Source organism: Bos grunniens, chromosome 22 (genome assembly GCF_055505025.1).
Source record: "Bos grunniens cultivar Pamir isolate PY7600 chromosome 22, Bosgru_T2T1.0, whole genome shotgun sequence".
In the NCBI taxonomy this organism is placed as follows: Eukaryota; Metazoa; Chordata; class Mammalia; order Artiodactyla; family Bovidae; genus Bos; species Bos grunniens.
In genome coordinates, this window is record NC_141186.1 from 35,053,409 (window position 1) to 35,072,923 (window position 19,515).

A 19,515-nucleotide genomic window follows, 5' to 3' on the forward strand; every position below is an offset into this window, starting at 1 on the left:
ATCAGTACACAGCATTTTTTTCAAATATTGAAGTCTTGCTTTAACCAGAAAGATCTGGGAAAAAATTAGACAGCTGTGAAGGGACTCAAAGAGTCTCAAAGCAGTCTGTGTTTTAGTTCCTGAGAGAGGAGCATTATAGTAAAGAGTAACTGCTTGTGAAGTCAACTGAGATTTCTAGATGAAAGGCCAGGCAGAAACATGTTTGACAGTATGATTTACTGTGCCAACTTGGGGCTTCCTTTTCCAAGCTTTCAGCCTCATCCTGTAACTAATTTTGAAAATAGTGGAAAGCTGTGTGACTGATTAATCAGTTTTCTTTTTAAAAATCTAGTAAGGAAGTCAAGTGCAACTAGGTGTGAAAGTCCTCCCCACCCCAGCCTTCACTAGGACATTTTTAAGTGCGGCTTCAGGGGGTCATTGAAGACGTAAGGAATCCAAATTTCTTGTAATACTGCTACCTCCAGCAGCAAACACTGAGACTTAGGGCACCATAGACTTGGGCAAATGATGCAACCATTCCAGTGCTCTCTATGACATGGACCCAGACAGTGGGACAACCATATTGTCAAAACTGTGGGCTCTGAATCACCCCGGGTTCCAATTCCCACTCTACCACTTACTAGCTGCATGTCCATAGCAAGCGACTCAGCATCTCCGGGCCTCAGCTTTCTGCTCCGAAATAATAGTACCTCCCTCAAAGAGCTGAGAAGAGAAAATGCGTGTAAAGTACTTGCCACAGTGTTTAGGCACACGGAAAGTGTCCAGCACATATTACTTATTGTATTGCAAAAAATGAGTTATTTCTCTTGCTTTTCTGCTCTCATGATCAGAAATGTAGATGTCCTCCTTCAACTCTTTGAATCCCCTGTTTTTCAGCTGTTCTGACCCACGTCTCCATTACGTCAGCCAAGTGTTAGAAACCTTTATCTGTGAAGGGCCAGATACAGTCCTTAGTGGACTGTAAATTCTCCATCACCATTACTCATGTCTACCTTTGTCACTAGAAAGAAGCCATAGAGGACACAGAAGTAAATGGGTGCGGCCGTGCACCAGTAAAACCTGACTCACAAAAAACAGGCAGCAGCAGGATGCGGCTCTCAGGCCAAAGTTTCTGCCCCCTGATTTAGGCTGTGTTTCTCCTCCAAAGGTGCACAAAGCAGGCAGGAGAGGCCACTGGGAGAACCAAGTGTTTAGCATGTGTGCTCCAGAAGGAACCAGAGAAAGGAGCCTGGGCTTACGTGGATTGAAGGGAAATGGGAGAAATGGAGTCCTTTCTCCCTGCAGAAAGTTAGCTAGCTTCTCTTTGTACAACAGGACAGTCTCAAAGTAGAAGGAACAATGTCACTGTGTGTGTGCTGGGGGGAGGGGTGGAAACGGTGCTTGGTACAGCATCCGATGCCCGAGAGTGCTCCCCTCACACCCCTCCAGGCTGTTAGCCCACAGTGCTCAAATCCCTGGCAGCTGGGGTTGGGTAGGGGACGCGGAGCCTGCAAATGTCTGCACCAAGGAAGGTTTGAAATGGTTCTATCGTTGGTTATGCCATATGGAAAAGGTCTCAAATATTCCTAGAAGCTTGCTGAAATCATCAGGAAAGGAGTACCTGAAAAAAATACTTTGTAGCATTTTTGCTTGTCCCACTCTGCCTGCCATACACTGCCTGTCATACACTTTCAGATTCCGCCACCTCTTCTGCAGGGGAAAGTATCTTCCCAAATCATCAGTTCCTACTGAGGGAGATCAGTCATGCCTCTCTTCTGTCTCCATCTTTCTCTAGAAGGAGAGAAGTCTCTTCTCCCCGCATCAAGCTCTTGAGTAGAGAAAGAAATACTTTCACAGAGTGAGCCAGGGCAGCTTCTTCTAAAGGAAGGTACTACCTTTAATGCTCTTTTCTGCTCCACCTGCTCTGTTTGTGAGATCAGGAAAACATTAGGAAGCTCTGAGTGCCTGATTTGTAAAAGTTCCTGAGTTGGGCTCTTTGTGTCTGGGAAAAAGGTCACCAAACTGGGTGGAGGCTTCTTGTGGTGAGATCTGCCTTCCTTCCACTCTTTGCTTTCCTCCAACCAATACTGAACATGTGACATATCTCTATAGTAGGATGCTAGACGTAAGCTGGTGGTGATTTGCTTACTTAAATATGAGGATTTTTTTTTTATTATTCTTAGAAGGGTCTGTGCAGTATTGTGCTGACAGTGAAATTTGGATTCCATTTTAAGTGGAGATGTTTTTCTTTTTCCTGCCATCCTAACTGGGGTAGATGTTGAGGAGATTACAAGGACACCTTGGAGCATGGATTCTGGTTTATTTGATATGAGTTCAGAGCTTCCCTGGTGGCTCAGCTGGTAAAGAATCTGCCTTCAATGCAGGAGACCTGAGTTCAATACCTGGCTTGGGAAGATCCCCTGGAGAAGAGGAAGGTTACCCACTCCAATATTCTGGCCTGAAGAATTCCATGGATTGTATAGTCCATGGGTTCGCAAAGACTCAGACATGACTGAGCAACTTTCACTTTCAGGTGATAATCAAGCTGAGAAATTTTCAGAAAATCATCTTCCCATCATCTGTGCTGCCCAGATAACAGTTCTGCTTCTTCAAACAAAATTGATAATAGATCAATAGATAGATAAAAGTCGTTCAGTTGTGTTTGACTCTTTGCGACCTCGTGGACTGTACAGTCCATGGAATTCTCCAGGCCAGAATACTGGAATAGATAGCCTTTCCCTTCTCCAGGGGATCTCCCCAACCCAGGGATCAAACCCAGGTCTCCCGCATTGCAGGCAGATTTCTTTACCAGCTGAGCCACAAGGGAGGCCCCAAGATTGATAATAATAGATGCAATTCCCCTTAATCAGGAGGTTTTGAGACTTGGGTGAGGCTTAGAATCATCCAGAAGGTGTTTGAAAAGGAAAAAAAGAGAAAAGGAAAGTCACTTGGGCCCACCTCTAATTTAATAGGGCTCAGACAGGCCCTCGGAGGCTCTGTCTTTACCATGTACACTGCCCACCCTCCCCACCACTCAACCAGTGTGAATGAGCTAGAAACTATAGCTGGAGACATACTTACTTAACCTGAGCGTAAAGTTTATAATGAACTAACTCTGAGACATGATTCCTCAGTCCTTAGGTGGATATTAATGAGCTGTGTCTTAAGGATCATTCTCCCCCAACCAACTACTGAAAAATTCTTCAAGGTTGAAATTTGGTTGAAATTCTTCAACCAAAAGGGAAGAAGTCTAACGATTCAAGGAAACTTGAATCTGGTGTGCATTTTCACATACATATCTCATTTATATTTATCTTATTTTTCTGATTGGAAGCCCATAGACTCACAAAATATGTAGATAGATTTTGGGGGGGACTACAAACTTTGAATGGGAAAAGGTTTTTTTTTTTTTTTTTTTGGTGGTTGTTGTTGTTTTACTAACCTCTTACTAAAATTCAGTATTTTCTTCAATTTTGAGTCCAGATAACAAACTGTTATATCAAAGGTACTTGTGACTTGATCACGAGATGAAATCACAGATATGTTTATATTGCATCACTACTGTTGCACATATCTGAACATATCTGGTCTCATCACTAGTCTGAAATCACAATAGTCCTCAGACCCACTGCTTAGTCTTCTCATTTAATGTTATGGAAACACATTTTTTTCTTTTATTTACTTATCTGGTCCCATCACTTCATGGGAAATAGATGGGGAAACAGTGGAGACAGTGTCAGACTTTATTTTTCTGGGCTCCAAAATCACTGCAGATGGTGACTGCAGCCATGAAATTCAAAGACACTTACTCCTTGGAAGAAAAGTTATGACCAACCTAGATAGCATATTGAAAAACAGAGACATTACTTTGCCAACAAAGGTCTGTCTAGTCAAGGCTATGGTTTTTCCAGTGGTCATGTATGGATGTGAGAGTTGGACTGTGAAGAAAGCTGAGCGCTGAAGAATTGATGCTTTTGAACTGTGGTGTTGGAGAAGACTCTTGAGAGTCCCTTGGACTGCAAGGAGATCCAACCAGTCCATTCTAAAGGAGATCAGCCCTGGGATTTCTTTGGAAGGAATGATGCTAAAGCTGAAACTCCAGTACTTTGGCCACCTCATGCGAAGAGTTGACTCATTGGAAAAGACTTGGATGCTGGGAGGGATTGGGGGCAGGAGGAGAAGGGGACGACAGAGGATGAGATGGCGGGATGGCATCACTGACTCGATGGACGTGAGTCTGAGTGAACTCCGGGATTTGGTGATGGACAAGAAGGCCTGGCGTGCTGCGATTCATGGGGTCGCAGAGTCGGACATGACTGAGCGACTGAACTGAACTGAACTGAATTAATATTTGGCTGTGCTGCGTCTTCGTTGCTGTGCCCGAACTTTCTCTAGTTGCAGACATTGGTGGCTATTCTCGAGTTGGGATGCATGGGCTTCTCATTGTGGTGGCTTCTCTTGCTGTGGCGCATGGATGCTAGGGCGCATGGGCTTCAGTAGTTGTACCTTCCGGGCTCTGTAGTTCAGGCTCAGTAGTTGTGGTACACAGGCTTAGCTGCCTGATGGCATGTGGGATCATCAGGGAAGTCCCACACTTATTTCTATATCGATTGATTTTAATATATTAAAATGCATTTAATACAATTTAATACATTGATAATTTTACTTCAACATGATTGGTTTTGTTTATAATCCTAGGTGTTTTATGCATTTAAAAATGCAGTTCTTTTTCAATTGAGGTTTAGTTGATTTACAGAGTTTTATTAATTTCTGCTGTACAGCAAAGTAATTCAATTATACATATACATGCATTCTTTTTTAATGTTATTTTCTATTATGATTTACCATAGGGTATTGAATATAGTTCTCTGTGCTATGCAATAGGACCTTGTTATTTATCCATTCTGTATATAAAAGTTTACATTTGCTAATGCCAATCTCCCACTCCATCCTTCCCCCAATCCATCCTTTCCACTTTGCAACCACCAGTCTAATCTCTATATCCACGATTGTGTAAAAAAACTATTCTGATTCCACTCCTGGGTATATATCTGAAGAAAACAAAAACACTAATTTGAAAAGATACATGCACTCCAAGTTCATAACAGCATTGTTTATAATAGCCAAGACATGGAAGCAACTTAAGTGTCCATCAGCAGATGAATGGATAAAGAAGATGTATTTATATACAGTGGAATACTACTCAGCTATAAAAAGGAATGGAAATTTGCTGTTTGGACCAACATGGTTGGACTTGGGAGATATTGTGCTTGATGAAATACGTCAGACAGAGAAAAATAAATAGTATCACTTATATGTAGAAAAAAATAAACCAGTGACTATGACAAAAAATAAGCATACTCACAGATACAGAGAACAAACTAGTGGTACAAGTTGGGAGATGAAAGAAGGGGGTGGCTAGATAGGAGTAAAGGATTCAGAGGCACAGACTACCATGTATAAAGTAAGTAAGCCACAGGATATATTGTACAGCTCAGGAAATGTATCACATATTTTATAATAAATATAAATGGAGTATAACCTTTCAAAATTGTGAATCACTCACTGTATTATAGCCCTGAAACTTAACTGTTACTTAACTATAAATTTTGAACTATATTTAAAATAAAAAATAAATAAAATCCAGACAAGGGATTTATAGGTTTCCTGGACTGCAGATGGGATCTCTGGGGGAAAAAAAAAAATACAAAAAGGTTAATACCTGGTGAGATTATCATTATCACAATGAGTCCTAGAAGATGGCAAGGTGTAGTTACTATCGTCCTCTTTCAAAGGATGAGGAAGCTTGGGGAAGTCAAGTGACATGCCCAAGATGGCAGTAGTGGGTAACAGAGCCCGAGCTCCTATGGGATGCTCAGAGTTCCCAACCAACCACAGTCATCAGTGTGGGAGGGAACACTGGCCCCTCTCTGTGCAGGAGCCAGCGTGTGAATTGGAGCAGTGGGAAAGAAAAAAAAACATTGAGGAATTCTTGCATCTGGGGTAGGCTTTGGAATAATCACCAGAACAGCCAGAGGATGAGTAGAAGCAAAGAGCCGGGCCTATCCGACCGGGGTCCAGTGATTAATTGGTACAGGGAACACAGCCAAGAGCAGAGAAACCACACCAGATCTCCATCCGTTTGTCCATGCCCTGGGGTCAGAGATGGAGCAACTGGAATCTTTTATAAAAGAGGAAAGTGTGGAATGTAGCCATTGGGGGAGTTCTGCAAGGAATTCACAGGTGTTTTCTTATTGTGCTTTGCCCTCCCTGAGGACCTCTGGGTGTGCTGTTCGAAATAAAGAGGAGGGGTGGGGGTGCAGCCAGGCTTTGCTCTGCGATCTTTCATACACCTCCCCGCCCCCACAGTCCTGTATTTTTTATAGGCTACAGAGGTTTCTGTTGAAATTTCAGAAGTCATGTTCACACCACAGGGTTCTGGGTCACTGGGAAATTCGTTGGGCTCTTCAGCAAACATCATCAGGCAAATCCAGAGGGTCTTTGGGTCTTTGTGGGGCTCAGTCACTAGGGTCACCCCACTCTAGGCCATGAAGCTGACCTCTTCATCCTTCTTTAAGTCACCCCATCGTGGTTATTCTGTAGATTTGGATTCAAGTGAAGATCAGCAAGCTCTTCCCTCTCTTGAGGAAAGAAAGCTCCAGAGGTTGGTTCAGCCCATTTTTTCCTGTTGAAATGCTGATGAGAGTGTGTTGGTAATTGATACTCAGAAGCATTTAGTGACAGGGAAACACAGCTGTTGTGTGTCCAGAGGTCATTTTTTTCCCCTAACACTTACTCAAATTATGAAATGATGGAAGATTTGCAAAATTTTTTTAAAAAATAAAACACGAATCACTTTTAACTCATCACCCAGTAAAACCAATGTTAATATTTTGGTGCCTTTTCCTCTGGCTAGAAAGGTAGACAATTAGGAAAGTTCTCTACGTCCGTAATGTAGACCATGTAAAAGTACAACCATTGGATGGATACTCCTCCATCAAGCCGTGGGGAGTCTGTGTTCCTCTCCTGGAACTGAGTGAACCATTGTAACTGTCTTGATAATAGAATGCGTTGAAGTGACATTGTCTGATTTTCAAGGCCAAGTTATAAAAGGCAATACAGTTTTTCCCTGCTCTTTTTCTCTCTGGGGACATTTCCTTTTAGAATCAAGTCACCATTTCATGAAAACAAAACCCCTGCTGCGTGGAGAGGCCTTGTATGATGTTCTGGCTAATGGGCCAGTGAAGCCTCAGTCAAGAGTTGGCATCGACCCCCAGACACATGGGTGCATGGGACTGTAGATTAGGGCAACCCCAGACCTCCTCTTGAGATTGTAGACCACGCAGAGTAGAGATGAGCTATTCTCAGTCTGCCCTGTCTGAATTCCTGACCCACACAAATTGTGAGCAGCAAAAAATGATGACCATTGTTTAATGCCACTGAGTTTTAGGAAATTTGCTATGTAGCCAGAGTAACTGGAATATTGCTCTAACTCTTATAGCAAGACTGGAATAAGATCTCTGGGACTCTCTAAATGAAGTTTCTCAGTCGTTTCTGACTCTTTGTGACCCCATGGACTGCAGCCTACCAGCCTCCTCCGCCCATGGGATTTTCCAGGCAAGAGTACTGGAGTGGGGTGCCATTTCCTTTTCCATCCCCACATTTATTCTGATCCACTCTGGTATATCACCAAGCTTGATGTTTCTTGCATAGGTTTTTCTTTATCCAATTGTGTCAGGAGAACTTTTCCCATCAGTCTTTCTATTCTTTAAGTTTTGTATTTTCCTCAGTTTTCCCAGGTCTTTGCTGGGAATTAAGAGGCTGCCTCAGAGACTGCAAGCCAAATGCTATTTTAAGCCAGATGTTAAATTGGCTTCTTTAAGGAAAGATCTAGCCAGTCCTTCAACAATTATGGACTAAGAAATTACTCAGACCAATACTGGGCTTTGTCCAAGTGAGTTTATTAAGTGAAAAGATGCTGTATGAAAGTTTTCTTAAAAAGAAAAACAAGGAAAAGAAAAAAAAGAAATGCCCCCTATGCTTGAAGTTGAGACCCTTTGAGCCTCTCTGTAATGCTCTTCTCCAGAAAAAGAAAGGGAGCTGGGAAGACCAGCAAACCAAGAGAAAGATATAATGGCTTAAATACTAGGTGAAAAAATAGGCTCATGTTGTCTGATGAGAGATTCAGGATGTTTAAGATCTGCGAACCTAGGGTGTCAAGCTAGTCGCCGACACCAGCGCTTTTGTACCTGTTTTTTGACATTCTTTTCTCAGATATGAAGCTGGCTCATTTCTTTTAGCCCTCTGCTTAAGCATCCTTATAAAATGTCCATAAGGTGATGATATAGTTTAGTTTGGTGTGGGAAATGGGGAGAAGACATAAGAACAACTCTCTCCCATTTGTATAAGGAAAATGTATGTGCCCAAACTGGTCCTTTTAGGGGGACATTTATTTTTGTTACATTGTGTAACTTAAATGTTATACCAAACTACCTCCTGAAACTCTATATATGTTTTTTTTTTCATATTTACAGGCCATAGGGCTAGGAGGAAAAAAGAAAGCACAAATAGAGGAGAAAAAGGGGTAAAAATTAAATATGTGGATACCCAGGTTTGAATTCTAAGAGATTAAATATTGCTGAGTTAGCTCAGAGTCCCAATCAGAACAGATGACACATGCTGAATAAAATCATTTGGTAAGTTTTTATTTACAAAGGGTCTACTTATGGCGGTGTGGGTGGAGGGTACCACAGGGGATGGTGCAGAAACTGGGGCATGTCTGGAGTGAAGTTGTCACTATCATGGCCTAAAAGGGAGGGTGAGGTTGCTGGAGCTGGAAAAAAGAGACGGTCGCATACAACTGCTTCCTGGAGAGCACTGTGACTTTCTGTTGAGACACAGTTGAGGAACTCTCAAAGGAGGCCAGAGAAATTAATAGCCAAATCTCACTCCTCCTTCCTTTCCACCTGCTGGAAATTTCCACTGGCTCTACCTCCCTGGACCCCAGAATCATCAGAGGCTATTGCACAAGTCCACATAGGTCAGCTCCTGAGCAGACAGCAGAGTAAAGAGAGTAGTGGCTCTGGAGAGCAAAAGAGAGGTCTCCAGCACACTTGCCACCCTACACATGTAAAAGTTTTCAAATTTGAGAAAATGCTTGCTTGAACTGCTAAGTGTGATTGTTGTTATTTAGTTGCTAAGTAATACCAACTCTTTTGCTACCCCATGGACTGTAGCCTACCAGGCTCCTCTGTCCATGGGATTTCCCAGGCAAGAATACTGTGGTGGGTTGCCATTTCCTTCTCCAGGGTATCATCCAGATCCAGGGATCTAATCATTGTCTCCTGCATTGCAGGCAGATTCTTTACTCTGAGCCACCAGGGAAGCCCACTAAGTATTATTAGTAATGCCTAAAATGTACAAATTCAACGTTAAACCAAATAAAGTTTTCAGAAAGACATTTACAAGAGCCTAAGATTTATCACTCATCTTCTTGGCTCAAATGTAATTGAGTACTCTGAGTGTGCAGCAATAAACTCCATTCCTATTTATCTTTAGGTGACTGCTCTTCACAGTCAGACTCTTGGGTACTGAGCCTCGATGAGTGATCCTTTTAAAACATGAGTCTGATAATGCCTTCCCTCTGTCAACCACCCCCTTCTCTATGTCTTGGATTAAGAATTAGAGTCTTTATAATGGCCTACAAGACCCTGGATAATAGGCCACTGGTTATTCTCTGAATTTACCCCTACTTCCCTTTGCTCACCTGACTTCAGGCATACTATTTCTGATCTATCAATCATAATCTGCCCCAGGGCCTTTGCACTTGTTTTCACTACTGTTTTCCAAATGTAAGCATGACTCATTCCTGTACATTCATATGTTCAAATATCACCTTTAAAGACCCTACCTGGAAGTCCTAGATAAAGTAGTAATTATAGCAAAATGTGTTTTCCAGAAAGAGCCATACCAATAGTTCCTGTCCCACATGATCTTCCAGAAACTTGCCACTGCCCATCTGCCAACAGGTGGAGTCTGTTTTCCCTCTCCTTAGATGGGACTTGTGAGTGCCTCAACAAATTGATTGTAGTGGAAGTAATTCTGTGAATTTCAAAGGCTAGTTCATAAAAGGTAATACATTTCTTTGGGTGCTCTCTGTTCCTAGACATTTGCCTTTGGAACTCTGCTACCATTTTTTAAGAAAAGACTCTATGCACTTACTGTGTACCTTTTCCACCATTGTATGTGTGTGTGTGTGTGTATGTGTGTGTGTGTGTGTATGTGTGTGTGTGTGTGTGTGTGTGAGCCAAATTGTTTCTCCAATTCACTAGTCTTAAGATCAATGAAACTGCTTCTAGAAGAAACAAAGAGCTTCTAGAAGCTCTATTTGAGGAATCTCAATTGCCTGTGATCATAATCTATATTGCAAGGTCCTAGACTATAAGCTAGAACTTAAAGCTATAATAGAATTAAACCTGGGAGGATAGGGTAGCCTCTTTTTGTCTAATGAGAGGGATTTGAATTACTGCAGCCAGAGGGAAGATTGTGGGCAGTTTTCAAAAATGGCCTTGGCAATATTTATGGTCCCTCATACTCATTCATAACTTTACCACTTCCCATTAAGAGGTGAGGTCTATTATCCTTTGTTTGGGTATAATCTGAGAAATATAGCATCCATATAATAGAAATTATAAAGTTGTTGAAACATTGAAAAGGAAGGAAAATAAAAGGGGATATGTTTATGGATAGGAAGACCCCATGTCATACAAAGTATTAATTATACATAAATTAATCTGTACATTCAAAAATTGTAATTACCATTTTAATATGTGGCACTTTTCATAAAACTGGCCAAGCTGGTTCTAAAATTCATACATGGGAGGAAATGACCGCAAAAAAACTAAGGAAATTATGAATAAAAATAGAGTAAGATTTAGAGGGAAATATTGTATGGATGTGAGAGTTGGACTGTGAAGAAGGCTGAGTGCTGAAGAATTGATGCTTTTGAACTGTGGTGTTGGAGAAGACTCTTGAGAGTCCCTTGGACTGCAAGGAGATCCAACCAGTCCATTCTGAAGGAGATCAGCCCTGGGATTTCTTTGGAAGGAATGATGCTAAAGCTGAAACTGTAGTACTTTGGCCACCTCATATGAAGATTTGACTCATTGGAAAAGACTCTGATGCTGGGAGGGATTGGGGGCAGGAGGAGAAGGGGATGACAGAGGATGAGATGGCTGGATGGCATCACCAACTCCATGGACGTGAGTCTCGGTGAAACTCCAGGAGTTGGTGATGGACAGGGAGGCCTGGCGTGCTGCGATTCATGGGGTTGCAAAGAGTCGGACACGACTGAGCAACTGATCTGATCTGATCTGATCTGATATTAACATTATAAAGCTATGGCAGTTAAATATTGTGGAATTGTTACATGGATAGTTGGATACCAATAAAACAGACTAGAGAATAAAGAGATACATACTCATGTACATATGCTACTTGACTTATGATAAAGGTAGCCAGACAGAGCAGTGGGGAAATGAAGTACTTTCAGTAAGTGGCACTGATACATTTGGTTATCTACAAAGGAAAAATTACATCAGAATTCTCCATTCCAGTTTCAGGTGGATTTTAGACCTTATTGTGTAAGTTAAACTAAAATTTTCAGAATAGGAGGATGTCTGAATGACCTTAGGGATTTCCTGAGATGAGAAATCAAAAGAAGGATTTTCTAAACAATACACAAAAATCACTATGAAGGAAAAAACTGGATAAAATTGATTACATTAAAATTCATAACTTCTCCTCATCTAAGGACACCAAAAGCAAGATGCAAAGAAACTTACCCACTAAGAGAAAATATCTGCAGTGTATATAAACCCTCAAAGGATTAGCATCCAAACTACATAAATAACTCCTTCCCATCACTAGTAATTAGCAAAATGCAAATTAAAATAAAATACTGTTCACAGACCACAAATTGGAAAAAATTTAATCTGTTAATATCAAATATGGGTGAGAATGTGGGGAAAAGAAAAAATTCAGATGTGCTAATGAGATTATAATAAAGTTGAACCACACATTGTAAACAAGCAGCATTTCTATTTCTAGGCACATATATGCAAAGAACCATATCCAGGAATATTTGTAGAGGTGTTGTTTGCTATATGAAAGCATTAGAAACTGCCTAAATGTTTATCAGCTGGAAGATGGAAAAACAAAATGTGATTTGTTCATATAGTGGAATATTTCATAGCAGCTAAAATGAGTGAGTTAAATTAGACATGTAAACATGGATAAATTTCTAAAATATGATATTGAGTAAAAAATATCGTGTTGTAAAATGATCCACACAGAATGATCCACTTATGGAAAGTTTTAAAACATGCAAAATAATACTGTTGTTTATAATATTGCATGTGTAATGAAAATATTAAAACAGACTTAGGAATCATAAAAAACAAAATCCATCTGGGGAAGGAGGGAGATAGAAATAGGGGTACTAGGGAGTCTCAAGCATATTTGTGATGTTTCATTTCTCTAAAAGGAGAAAAAGGGCTATTTCAAATTAAGCTTTCTTTAAGTTTTGCTGTGGGTAAGTGGGTGCCCAGTACATCATTCTCTATGCTTTTCTGTTGACATATATTTTTTTAAAGCTTAATAAGAATCAGAAGCCTCAGTGTGTCCATATGGTTTATTGCCTTATTTGTGGATCTAGCTGTACATTTGGTACACAACTTTTGCTGATAATGTTCTAAAGGTATGCATGGAATTCTCTTCTTACTGTTCTCCAAAGTCACATCGACACATCATCAGCAAACCTCTTCATTTTTAAGTAAAATGAGCAATTAGGTTATTCCCCCCTTATAGGGATAGGGTTTTCTTTTAAATTTATCATCAGAAAATCCACTTCCAAGGAGTCCAGTCTGCAGAAGAAAGATAAGATGTCAAGAGATTATCCCCCAAATTGCCTGAAGGCCAAAAAGAAAAGACATACTTAGTATGCCTACAATGGTTAGTAAGGCCAAGTTAAAAGCTTGCAATTTTCCAGCATGAGGAGGGAGATTGAATCATCAAAGGGGATGATCAAGACTTGAATTAGGACTGTAGAAATTTTTGGTCATTGAAAAGTATCTAAGAGGTCATTTTATAGTATTTCCATGTCGGTTTCTACATCTGCATTCACCTCATTGTTCTAGGAGCAAGAGTAATATAGGACTGGGCTTGATTAGCTGGAAGTAACAGTTGGAATTAGCTGGATTTCTAGTTGGGTTAGCTGGAAATAAAGTTTCATCTTATTTATTCATTTTTAGATGAAAATCATAGATGTACTCTTTGATTGTATTCCCTAAAAGTAGACCTTAAGAAAAGGATTTAGATGAAGTTATTTTACTGGGAAGAGCACAATGAGGGAGTAGGGGTGAGACCAAGAAAGGGGAGAAGGTCATCAGAGGTGGGTTAATGAGTGGGTTGATGTCCTGGGCCACTGGGGCTACATTTTGCTGGAGACTCTGAGGGTCTGTATAGAAAACCCTTGAAATTGGCTTGGCAAATTATAAGGAAGCAGGAGTACTTTTTCATCAACTATTTAAGGATTATTCCTTGGGAAAATTAACTCCTTGTACCTTGGCCTGCCACCCTGTGAGCTTGTCAAGCAGACTCTTAAAGGCCACAGAAAGCCCCAGGCTGAGTTCAGAAGCCAGTGGCATACAGGGGAACTTAAGAAAATTTCAAGTGACATCTACCCTGGCAGGGCCAAGGGGAAATGCTGACAGCATGTGACAAAGATATCTATCACAGAGCCAGTATGTGTGTTTTCCAGAACATAGGATGAGTATCACCAGTGGTTTAGGAGACAACTTTAGATGGTTTTGGGTCATGGCATTAAATAATATTTATCAAGTGATGAGGGAACTTTTCTTATTATTCCAAGGCGAATGTTTCATTTTGCTGCTGTTATGGACTGACTTGGGCTTCCCTGGTAGCTCAGCTGGTAAAGAATCCGCCTGCAATGCAGGAGATCCCGGTTCAATTCCTGAGATGGGAAGATCCCCTGGAGAAGGAATAGGCTATCTACTCCAGTATCCTTGGGCTTCCCTGGTGGCTCAGATGGTAAAGAATCTGCCTGCAATGCAGGAGACCTGGGTTCAGTCCCTGGGTTGGGAAGCCTCACCTGGAGGAGGTCACAGCGACCCACTCCATTATTCTTGCCTAGAGAACCCCCATGAACAGAGGAGCCTGGTGGACTACAGTCCATGGAGTTGCAAAGAGTCAGACATGACTGAGCGACTAAGCACAGTACACATGGACTGAATTGAGTCCCTCCCAAGATCATAATTTGAAGTCCTAACCCCCAAGAATCTCAGAATGTGACTAAATTTGGAAATAGGGTCATTAAAGTTAAATAAGTTAAATGAGATCCTCGGGGTGGGCCCTGATTCAATATGACTAGTGTCCTTATAAGAGAAGGGGATTTGCACACACTCATAAGTACAGAGGGAAGACCAGGTACAGACACAAGGGGAGAGCCATGTAGAAGCCAAGACAGGTGTCAGAAGAAATCAACCTGCCAACACCTTGACCTTGGACCCCCAGCCTCCAGAATTGTGAGAAAATAAATTTCTGTTGTTTAATCCTTCCAGGCTTTGATACTTTGTTATGGCAACCCAGCAAAGTAATGCAGTCATGATGGCTTTAATCCATCTCCAGCAGTTGCTAGCTTCGGGTTGAGGAGTGTCAGCCTCGGGCTCAGAACGTTTACTAATGACTGCAATTGGATAAAATGTGCCAGCATTGTCCTGTTCTCATTGATTTATTTTTTACAATTACCCTCAATCTGTGACAAGTGGTACTATCTATCAGCAACAATGTAAAGTTTCTTCTTTAATCTTCAAAGCCAATGTAAAGAACAACATAAAGCAAACAATAGAACCGTAAAGATAGTATGAAATGGCTCAAGTCTGGGAAATTCTGTGAGCTCTGGAGCAGCATGTTCTGATGGATGGAAAGAGTGCGACCTTGCGTAGATCACCTAACCCCTCTGAGCTTTGGTTCCCCTGATATTGACCTCTTAAATTAGCTAGGAAATTCAAATGAAATGTTTGTCAAGCAACAAGCATTCTGCCTAGAAGTAATAAAAAAAATCAATAAATGTTGGTTCTCTTCCCTTGAAATATGTATAAGTAAATAAGAAATCTTTTAATAGGCCTTTAGAAATCTATTAATTAGGTAATAGAACCCTGCCAATCAGGTGTTAATCAAATCTAGTATAGCTTTCTTTAGACAATTCCCTTTTTTATAATTTTGTCCCATCCTGAGAAACTGGGTCCTTTTCATATGTTTGGAACTGTTCAGCCCATCTTATCTGGACTTTGGGAAGATCATGTGAGGTAGCAGGTTTGGAAGTGCACTGGGAAGTCTTCACACAGATGGAGTGACAGTGGGGTTTCCACTTAATCCCACTGTGGCTCTGTGAGTTGATTTGTGCATCTTGGTTGCATTCATTGACATGAACTACAATACTTTAAAACTACTTTTTTCCTATGGCTTTTTCTTTTAATATGCAAAATGTTCACAAGTTTCTTGTCCAAATAGTAGAGCACTGGGGGCCTCACAAGGGCCAGCGGTTTTCAGTAGAGAAAAATCCATCACCTCAGAATTCCTGAGACCTTTATGAGAGGAGGTGGTGAGTCAGTATTCCTAAAACAGTGCAAGTGCCAGTTCTGAGTACAGTGTCCTGTATCTTTCATGGGGAAAAAGAGCAACATGGAAATCCCCAAAGTATGAGCTATTACAGGATTTCTTTCTTGTTGTTAGGATATTTTAAGCTTTTTTTTAAAAAAGTAGGTTTGGCATTGTGTCCTGAAAAACCCTTACCTGTCAGTAGACTCTTCAGGAATGTTATCTCCTGTCACTTCCAAGAGATGCCTTCCTTTCATGAATATGCCACGCCTAGAGAATACGGGGAAGGGTGGCCCTGGGAAAAAGCGAAGAGGTGGATGCCAAGGTGAGAAAAGAATATAATAGAGTCCTGCCTGGCCCTAGCTTATTCTTGAAATTAATCAAGTCCTGCCAAATGGTAGATTCCTGAGCAAAAGAACAGTTAGAAAAAGTCTCTACTCTCTTGTAACACATTCTAGTTCAGGATTTTAATCTCTTCCTGCACCACAAATTCTATGGTGGTTTGGTAGAGTCTAGAGATCCTTTCTCAGAGTAGTGTTTTCAAATGTAGAAAATAAAAATACACAGAATTCAAAGAAAAGCAATTATATTGAAAGTCAGTAACTTGCGCTGTACTTGACCCCTATTACTGCACACTCTCTTAGCTGTACGCTACTTTAAATAACTGAGATAATTATCTCAACCATCACATGTATTTGAAGTTATCTGGTCTTTATTCCTAGACTGTATGCCTGTCCTTATTACAGAAGGCCATGCAACCTTATAGAGAGTTAAGAATTCTTGCGTGAACTATGTATTCTTAGACACTTTTAACAAGCAATAGTCTTGCTTGTTAGTCTTGCTTGTCAGTCTTTCTACATATTGATTAACACTGTAAGTGAGAAATACCAGAATGCAAGAAGCTGTGGTTTCACTGGTAGCTGAATGACAGCAAAGCATAGAGTTGCTCTATAATCAGCCATTTTGTGAGCATCTGTATCCAGGAAGACTCTATCACGGGCCACCTAGCTGCAAGCCCATTGACGACCATAATTTCTAAGCAGTGGGCATAAATGCTACTTTAAGATATTGTCAACAACTGTAATGTCATGGGAAACATACCTGCAATTTCTTGCTGCTAACAAGTCACAGGCACTGCTACACATTCAGTTTGCTGTCTGTACTTATAATTGAAAGAAACGTTAAATTTCAGTTAGAGGGCAGTAAAAATAAGGATATGATTATTTTGTTTTCCAAGGACTCCTAGACTCCCAGTTTGACTCTAGGAAAGAATCCCTGTGGGAAGGCAGGTAATAAGTAAATAATAACATGCCAACTGATGATAAATATTATAGAGGAAAATAGCTCAAAGTAAGGGAGAAAGAGATAGCCAAGCATGTGGAGGGGGATGAGCCACTCTTACCTTAGGACTGACATTCTAGGATGACATTTGAACAATGACCTGAAAGGATAATGGAAGTGAGCCCTGTGACCATGTGTAGAAAGAATGTTCTAGGTAGAGGAAGCCCCAAATGTGATCCTACCTCTTAGGGTGTAACCCTTAGGGTGTAACCTTAGGGTGTAACCTAAGAGGATCCTACCTCTTAGGTTGTTGATTGTATTAGTGTAAGTTCAGTCAGAAAAGCAGAACCCCTATGAATACTTTGAAATAAGGGCTTTATTATAGGAATGAGACTTTTCATATTTGTGGGAGCAGCTGGGTAAGTAAAAGTCTGGCAAGGAGTATTGCCTGTCAGGGCAGAGTCACTAACCAGCCTGGTGTAGGGAATAAGTTGGAGCTGTCATGAGGATCTGAGCTAGGATCCAGGTGTGTGTCCAGATGCTGGGATGGGATTACAAAGAAGAGCTAGCAAAGAAGTCCACAGGAGTCTATAGCCCATGCGTATGTATGCCCTACCTCTGAGTGTCCACAAACGAGCATGTGGAGTTGGACCTGGGGCGGCTGTCAGTCAGTAACCAAGAAAAGCTAGGTGTATGGCAGAGGAGAGTGAGAAACACCTGGAGTCTTCTAGACTCATCTGTATTTGTCCTTCTCCGTATTTGACTGGAAAAACCTCCAAAGAGTTGTGGCCACTTTTGTCCTTCTGCCTTCCAGATCTTGCTCAAATTCCTCTCTGGCCAACTCTGACCGAGAACCATTTAGGGAAGAGGATTCTCTGAAAACTAATTCCGGCTTAATCAAGTTGCCAAGATGCAGACTCCCAGATCTGTCAGTGTCAGGGCTGTAGCTTGTGGGCAAAGTGGGAAGCCACCAGATGGTTTTGCATAGAGACATGTGTGCTCAAAGTTATAAAAAATCTTTCTATTTGGCACTACTAAGAACACTGTTTACTATGTGTTTTGCATTCATTTGAGAAATGCAGAAGGTTTTTCTTGTTTCTTTTTTAACAAGGGTAACCCCAGTCTGAAGCGACTGTGTCTGCACAAAACTCTGAAATTCTGAATTTTCTTAAAGCTTAGAGGAGCAGAGAGGTTGTTTTGAAGTAAAAGACCTATAGCTTAAAAAAACTGAATCTATTAAAAGAAAAAAAAAAGGCTGATATAGCCACTATGGAAAACAGTATGGAGGTTCCTCAAAAAATTAAAAATAGAGCTACTATATGGTCCAGCATTCCAATTCTGGCTGTATAGCCAAAAGAAATGAAATCACTATGCAGAAGAAATACCTGCACACTCATGTTCATTGCAGCATTATTTATAGTAGCTAAGGTATGAAAGCAACCTAAGTGTCCATCAACAGATGGATGGATAAAGAAAATGTGTATATATCTGCATCTGTGTCCACACAATGGAAATCTATTTAACCACTAAAAAAAAGATGGAAGTTTTGCCATTTGCCACCACATAGATAGACCTTGAGGGTATTATGCTAAGTGAAATAAGTCAGAGAAAGATAAATACTACATGATCTCACTTTAGGTATTTTTTTTAATGTAAATAAAAAATTAAAATATATTTAGTACCTTCTGTGTACCCAGTACTAGGACACTATTCTGTTGTATTCATGTTGTATTTATCTTGAACCAAGTAGACAAAAATTGCTGCCCTTATGGAGCTAATACTTGAGTGGGTGAGAGAATAGCATTTTTTTAAATGTTACACAGTATTTCTAAATGCTTTGGAAAAAATAAAGCAGAGTAGAGCAATCAGGAGTCCTGAGGAAGGTTAGGGAGACATAATGCAGAATTAAATAGGTTGGTCAGGTGGTGGGGGCTCCTTAAGACAGTGAGATGTTAGCAAAGCCTTGGAGGAGACATGAAATGAGCTGTGTGACTGGGGCAGAGGGAAGAGCTAAGGCACAGGCTGTAAGGCAGGCACCTGCCTAGGATGTTCAAGAGAGAGCAAGGAGTGAACCAGAAAAGAAATTGAGGTCAGAAGGCACAACATGGTCAGAAGCCTTGAGCCTTGACACCCCTGTAAGGACTGTAGCTTTTACCCTGAGTGAAGCAGGGAAGCACTGTGGAATTTGGAGCAGCAGAATAACAGGACAGTGACTGTTGACATGTTTTAGGAATTTTCACCCTGTGAATTCACTTTTATGTATTACATTTTGGAGCTAAAAGGAAGAAGTAACTTGAGCTCATGATTGTTTCCAAAGCCATATAAGAAGACTTAAATCTCTATAAAAGGAATAGTAGGAATAGAAGAGGAAAAATAAGACAGAGAGCTAAGTCCACAATATCAATCTTAATGTCTTCATCATACTCAGGAAATGAAGACCGAACTGAACTGAGGGCACGCTTCAGATTCCTGGAAAGTATTTCAAATGGGCTGAAGCATTCTTGTTGCAAGATCCTTTGGGGTTTGGAGTTAGCCCAGTCTTGGTTTTTGTGAGCCCAGAAATACCAACTGGGACTT

At 40.9% G+C, this 19,515-nt stretch overlaps 1 protein-coding gene and 1 long non-coding RNA gene across 10 annotated transcripts in view; one reads left to right on the forward strand and one right to left on the reverse strand.

The window, feature by feature from the left end:
• LOC147348281 (uncharacterized) overlaps positions 1–19,515 on the forward strand; it is a 434,645-nt gene that overhangs the window by 175,587 nt on the left and 239,543 nt on the right. The window lies entirely within an intron of this gene.
• On the reverse strand, positions 12,653–16,827 carry LOC147348284 (uncharacterized). The gene is made up of 3 exons (XR_015151356.1): positions 16,759–16,827; positions 15,853–15,952; positions 12,653–12,902 (listed from the first exon to the last, which is right to left on the reverse strand). It is a non-coding gene; the product is annotated as an uncharacterized LOC147348284 (long non-coding RNA).